The sequence below is a fragment of the Choloepus didactylus genome, chromosome 3 (genome assembly GCF_015220235.1).
Source record: "Choloepus didactylus isolate mChoDid1 chromosome 3, mChoDid1.pri, whole genome shotgun sequence".
In the NCBI taxonomy this organism is placed as follows: domain Eukaryota; kingdom Metazoa; phylum Chordata; class Mammalia; order Pilosa; family Megalonychidae; genus Choloepus; species Choloepus didactylus.
The window spans coordinates 122,270,068-122,276,762 of NC_051309.1; the positions used below are offsets into that span (position 1 = coordinate 122,270,068).

At 35.5% G+C, this 6,695-nt stretch overlaps 1 pseudogene; it reads left to right on the top strand.

Moving 5' to 3' along the window:
- The first annotated feature begins 2,109 nt into the window (after positions 1-2,109).
- On the top strand, positions 2,110-3,191 carry LOC119530405 (annotated as a pseudogene).
- The last annotated feature ends 3,504 nt before the right edge of the window (positions 3,192-6,695 follow it).

The window sequence follows — 6,695 nt, forward strand, 5'->3', positions numbered from 1 at the left end:
TCTTAAAATTGCTTAAGGAATGTTTGGATGTTCTTTCTTTAATTTTTATTTATTTATTTTTTTTTGGTAAGGAAAATTTTTAAAAATTGTGGTGATAAGTGCACAATTATATAATGATACTATGAACAATTGATTGCACACCATGTGTTGAATCAAAAGAAAATGGCCTTTTCTGGGTTACATAATAGCTTCAAACCAGCACACTGTGGATACCATGAAAAACTCTACATCAGTAAATTAGATAACCTAGATGAAATGGACAAATTCTTAGAAACACACAACTACCTACATTGACTCAAGAAGAAATAAACAATCTCAACTAACCAATTACTAGAAAGAGTTTGAATCAGTCATCAAAAACTTCCCGACATAGAAAAGTCTAGGACCAGGTAGCTTCACATGAAATTTCTACCAACATTCCAAGAAAACTTAACTCCAATACTGCTCAAACTCTTCCAAAAAATCAAAGAGAAGGAAACACTCTCTAACTCATTCTACAAGACTAACATCACCCTAATACCAAAGCCTGACAAAGACACTACAAGAAAAGAAAGCTACAAACCAATATCTCTATTGAATATAGATGCAAAAATCCTCAACAAAATATTAGCAAACTGAATCCAACAGCATATTAAAAGAATTATACACCATGACCAAGTGGGATTTATCCCTGGTATACAAGGTTGGTTGAACATAAGAAAATTAGTTAATGTAATAAGCCACATTAACAGGATGAAAGGAAAAAAAAATGTTCATCTCAATCAATGCAGAAAAGTCATTTGGCAAAATACATCACCCTTTCTTGATAAAAACGCTTAGAATAATACTGGGAATAGACGCCGTCTCAACATGATGAAGGGTATATCTGACAAGCCAACAGCTAACATCCTAGCCCCACTGGTGAAAGACTGAAAGCTTTCCCTCTATGAACAGGAACAAGGCAAGGGTGCCCACTGCCACCACTATTATTCAACATGGTATTGGAAATTCTTGCCAGAGCAATTAGGCAAGACAAAGAAATAAAAGGCATATATATTAGAAAGGAAGAAGTAAAACTTTCCCTATATGTAGATGATATGATCCTATATACAGAAAATTCTGAAAAATCCACAACAAAGCTCTGAGAGCCAATAATGAATTTATCAAAGTGGCAGGTTACAATATCAACACCCCAAAACTGTAGTGTTTCTAGACACAAACAATGAACAATTAGAACAAGAGACCAAGAAAAAAAAAATGCATTCACAATAGCACCTAAAAGAATCAAATATCTAGGAATAAATCTTACTAGGGATGTAAAGGACTTATATGCAGAAAACTAAAAACACAGCTAAAAGAAATTAAAGAAGACCTAAATAAATGGAAGCATATTCTGTGTTCATGGAGGAAGACTAAATAGCATAAGATGTCAATATTTCCCAAAGTAATTTATAGATTCAATGCAATTCCAATCAAAGTTCCAACAACCTTCTTTGCAGAAATGGAAAAGCCAATAATCAAATTTATATGGAAGGGTGAGGGGCCCCGAATAGCTAAAGCCATCTTGAAAAAAAAAGAATAAAGTTGGAGGACTCACACTTCCCCATCTTAAAACTTATTACAAAGCCACAGTAATCAAAACAGCATAAGGGGTGAGGGGGAGTGGAGCCTGACTAAGAAGGGGCTTCCACCCTGGGTCTCCCACAGTCTTACTAGGTAACAGGCCACTCCCCCCACCCACCCCACCCCAGCAATGTCAGCCCCTCCTGCCTCTGTTCGCTCCTCCTTCCAGAACCTCCTGGGCCCCTATGGACCAGCAGGGACACATCGGCCTGGCACAGCTGAGGTGAAAGAAATTGAAATCTCTTTGCAGTGCTAATGGAGTAACTGCCTTCACTGGGGAAACAACAGTGTCTTCAAGGAAACCTGAAGCCTGTGGTGACCCCCGGTGACCCTGTTTGTTTCCAGTCCTTTTCCAAACACCAGGAAATCAAAACTCAAGGGCTGTGGAGGCAGCCCTGGGTAACCTGGCTCCAAGATGGGCTTGTGGGTAGAACAGCACTGCCTGGGGCTTCAGAATGATGGACACCAACCTCCTGCACATTCCCAAGGGAAAAGCCCGCAGGAGCAATGGTGACTCCTGTCTCAATATATTTAGGAGATGGGTCTGTTGCTTCACAGTTTGCCCTTGTCACTTTATATGAAGGCATCAAAAAATGACTCAAAGATTCAGAAAAAGAGAACTCTTTCTCAAAAAAAAAAGACTTGGAAGAAATGCTTAGAGGAGCTGAAGTTAGATGAAGAAACAAGTTCTGTGGGGTGAAAACAAGTAAATAAGGCCTATCAAGCATATCAAGAAGTCTGCATTGATAGATAATTTGAAAAGCAAATTGGCTAAAATGAATAAAGACTACTCTGAATCTTTCAAAGTATTGAATAAGCAGCTACAGCCTAAGAAGTAGAACTCCTCCAGGTAAGGTCAGAAGTGAAAACTCAGTGGGGCATGAAGAATTTAAATCCCCTTCAACTTCCTGGGAGGTGGAAAAGTTGCGCTGTGACTTGAAGATTCATAGTTTGGAAAAAGAGATGGAAATGATGAGGAAAGAACATAACAATCTCAAAACAGAGCTACAAAATCTGAAGAGCAAAGATCTCCAAAGACTGAGCATTTCAAGTGATAACATACAACAGTCATACTGGGAACCGAAGAAAGAAATGTTTAATTTTCATCTGTTATCTCAAATACAAGCTGAACTACTAAGAAAATGGAAAACCACCTTTGCAATCAAGAATGCCTGTGCCCCAGTAGGATGAGTTTAAGACCTTAGAAAAGTTAACACAAAACTGAACTTGATGAATTTTACTGCAACGTTTGAAAGACATACCTCTCTCTCACCAAATGACAAAGCTCTTTGTCATACAGCGTCTTCCCCTTTACCAGGAGACGTCAAGATTTTATCTGAGAAACCAATTCTCTAATCATAGGTAGATAACAAGAGACCATTCTTAATGATGGTGCACACTTTCAGGAACACAACTCTTAGGGCAGAAATTCCCTGAAAGGTAATTCTTGGGTATTCCCAAACCCTCCTAAATCAAGTGAGACAGCATTTGAGAAAACTAAAAGTAAAACTTTGCCTTTACCCAACTTGCCACCACTGCATTACTTAGATCAACATAATCAAAACTATCTTTATAAGAATTCATTCTGAAGAGATTAATGATTTGGTCATGAGGATGCTGTATCTCCCTCAGTGGTTCTACCAAGAAATTATTTAGCAATGTGAAAGTGGATTTTGATTAAAATTTTGCAGTTCTTCAATATATATATTTGCACATACTGTACCATAATATGTAGTTGATTTTCCAGAATGAAAGACAAGTGTCCTCTAGGTCCATATTCTGGCTAAGAATCAGATATATGCTAGTAATTAATACAACACTTAAGGTGTTTCAAAAAGAAAATTCTGTTTGATAACAATCATTGTACATGTCTGCCTATCATATAAAGAATGGTATTGGAAGTTTTTAGACATGGTTTTACAGAGCATGTGAAAAGCCTAAATATTTCCATTCACAAAGATTAAAAAGGTGGACATTCACATTGGATTAAAACCATGTAAGTTGTTTCAAGTTGCAGAAAGGGGCAAATGCACTGTGAATAGGTTATATGTCTGTTGACCATATGATGCTTAAAAATATGAAAAATACTACACAAGAATAATCTAGGTTATCCCATTTCTGTATGCTATTGTTTCAAAGTTTCAGATTTAAAATTGTTTTTAATCACAATATTGTTTGTTAATAAAATTTTAGAATAGCAATTTGAATTCCAAGACTTGAAATACTTGATCATTGAAGCCAACTTTGTCTCAGTACATCCCCCAACTCCTAACTGGAAAAAAAGATGAAATAGTTGTAAATATGTGAACAAACCCTATACATCATCCAGTTAGAAGTAAGTAGAAAGGGTGTCACAAAAATTTCAATCTAATCTGTCCCTTCAGTTGTTCTTAATGAAAGTCTAAATGTATGTATATAACTGTATAAAGTCATTTTCCTTAAAGGGAATACAACTAGCTGCTTATTATGTAGATCAGCTTATAAACTATTAAGCTTTGTTTTGAAATGTAGCATGTTATTCATGGAGAAAGCAATTTTTAATTCATTGAATTAAGAATTTTAATTCTAGAAACTAAATTTTGTGCTGTTTTGATACAGTACAATCATGCTATGTCCCCAGATTCTTTCATTCTAAGTGGCCTATCATTTATAAATAAGTGAAGAAATAACAAAGATGGCTTCAAGGGGAAATTCTTGGAGAAACCTAAACCCTTTCATGATGGACGTATTAGGAATAGTATAAGTTGTACTAATTGGTTTATACACCTTTTGCTTGGGGATTTCATATAGGAGAATTCTATCCTTTTTGATAGAGAGTCTCATGTATCTTGAACTCAGAAGAATATCTCAAATGTCTTCTATATTAATGAATAGTATACATACATAAACAGTGTTAACCATTCAGATATGTTTGACTTTGTATTATCTTACTTATTCAAGCTAGTCTGTGATTAATGGATTGGTGTGAGATGCTGGAATTTATTATGACCAATGAACACAGCTGACTCAAGGGAGTACAATCTCCTGTCAAGTAATAGAACAAAACCCAATATGCATAAAACAAATAAAAGACTCCAGGCTTTAGCTGAAGGATGTAACTACCTGTGTCATAACAGCAGCAGAAACTATTTCTCATGTGGCTACATAGGCTATATATTATATCTAATCTCAATGTAGCTTACTGGTTTGCCTTTTTTAAAATGAAGATTGGATATTTTCCTTTGTAAAGAATGAGATAATGGTTTGATTAATGTTTTGAACAATGCAAAGAAATTGTTTAATTAAAATAAATTATTTTTGCTGAAATTTAAGTGATTATGTATCCCAAGGTCAAGTACTAATCGTTAGTTATTACTTAGAGTCATATAACAGATATTTGTCTTGATAATCTAAATCAACTTCCTTTGAGTGGAGAAAATGTTTTTACCTCTAAACAAGAGGGTAATGACACCTACCAAACAGGTAGTCTAGAAAGTCACTGTTCTTGAAGGTTTAAATGCTAAATAAATGACACATAGGACTTTTTAGTAAGGAAAGAGTGAAAAAAACATTTTTTTACCCAGTCAGAAATTTCTGAATGTGTACTCTTTGATCATCTCTGTTGAAAGAGTAGCTATCAGTAGCTTATAATCTATTTAAAATTGAAAATTTTATGTTCTCCTCTTTCCTACTAGCTGAAACTTGCTCCAAAGAGCTTCCTTTGAAAATTTCTTTAGTCTTAAGATTTCTTTTTATAATGATAACTCAATTTTGCACATCTATAACTCAACCAAAGGAAGACAGCTAACATCAAAAAAGTTACTGCTTCCTGTTGATCATACACTGTTAGCTAAAACAATATTTACATCTTTTCTAATAATATTTACATTTCTTCTAAAAGGAAGATTTTTCTATTTACAGTACTGTCAAAATGGAACCAAATTCATAGGTAGAGCAGAGACATAGCTATGTGAAACATTAGAAAAAAAAATAGAGGGAGAATTTACACTTAAAGAACTAAGGGACCAAATCATGGGAAAAGAAAGTAATGATCTTATACTTGGAGACAGTAGATCTTAAGGAGTAGAAAAACCTGTGGGCTATCGCTTAAGAACAGGTCATAATATAAGCAGAGGCTTATCGGAGGAAGGAAGACACATCTGATACAGATGTTCTAATTGAAGAAGTAGAGACATGTGGATAGGCATGGGTACTCTGAAAGCTATATTGAATGATTTAGTTTTTGACATAATAAAGAAGGATGACTACATTGTTTATGCTAATAGCCTAATTTGTCTAGTGCCTATGGGGAAAATGACATCTACATAAAAGAATATTCTACATAAATTTGAAGCTCGGCCCCTTTGGTTTTAATCAAAATTATAAAATTGTCCTAGATTATTGTTGGTTTGAAGCTGTTATGTTCTCCAGAAAAGGCCATGCTCTTTTAATCCATTCCTGTGGGTGCAGACCTGTTGTAGGTGGGACATTTTAGTTAAGGTATTTCAATAGAGATGTGACCCAGCCAATTCAAGGTGGGTCTTAATCCTTTTACTGGAGTCCTTCATGAAAGGATAAGAGAGATGAAACCAAGGGAGAGCTGAGAGAAAATCCCTGGAGGAGCTAAGAAAGGACCCACAGAAGGTCAGAAAGGAAGCAACAAAACTAGGGAGCAAAGGACCAGCAGATGCTGGCCGTGTGCCTTCCTACGTGACAGAGGTATCCTGGATGCCAGCAGGCTGTCTTCAGAGTCCAGTTATCATCCTGCTGATGTCTCAAGTTGGACATTTTCATGGCCTAAGAACTGTAAATTGTAAGTTAATAAATCCTTATTGTTAATAGCCAACCCATTTCTGATACTTTGCATTCTGGCAGCTTTAGCAAACCAAAACAGATTGTAAAATTTCCTATCTTAAAGTAGCTGTTTTGCCTTTTCATTTGGGTTATTAGTGAAAACAAGAAATTAGGTCCTATACTCAAGGAAATGCACCAATACCAAAGGCTTGGTGTGTCTCTGTGCTATGTGGTGTTTGGGCTTCTATATTTACTTTGTGTTTGTCTACTCTAGTAATTGTGTTTTGATTTGTAGACTGTGAGAATGAAGTTTTTCTGTA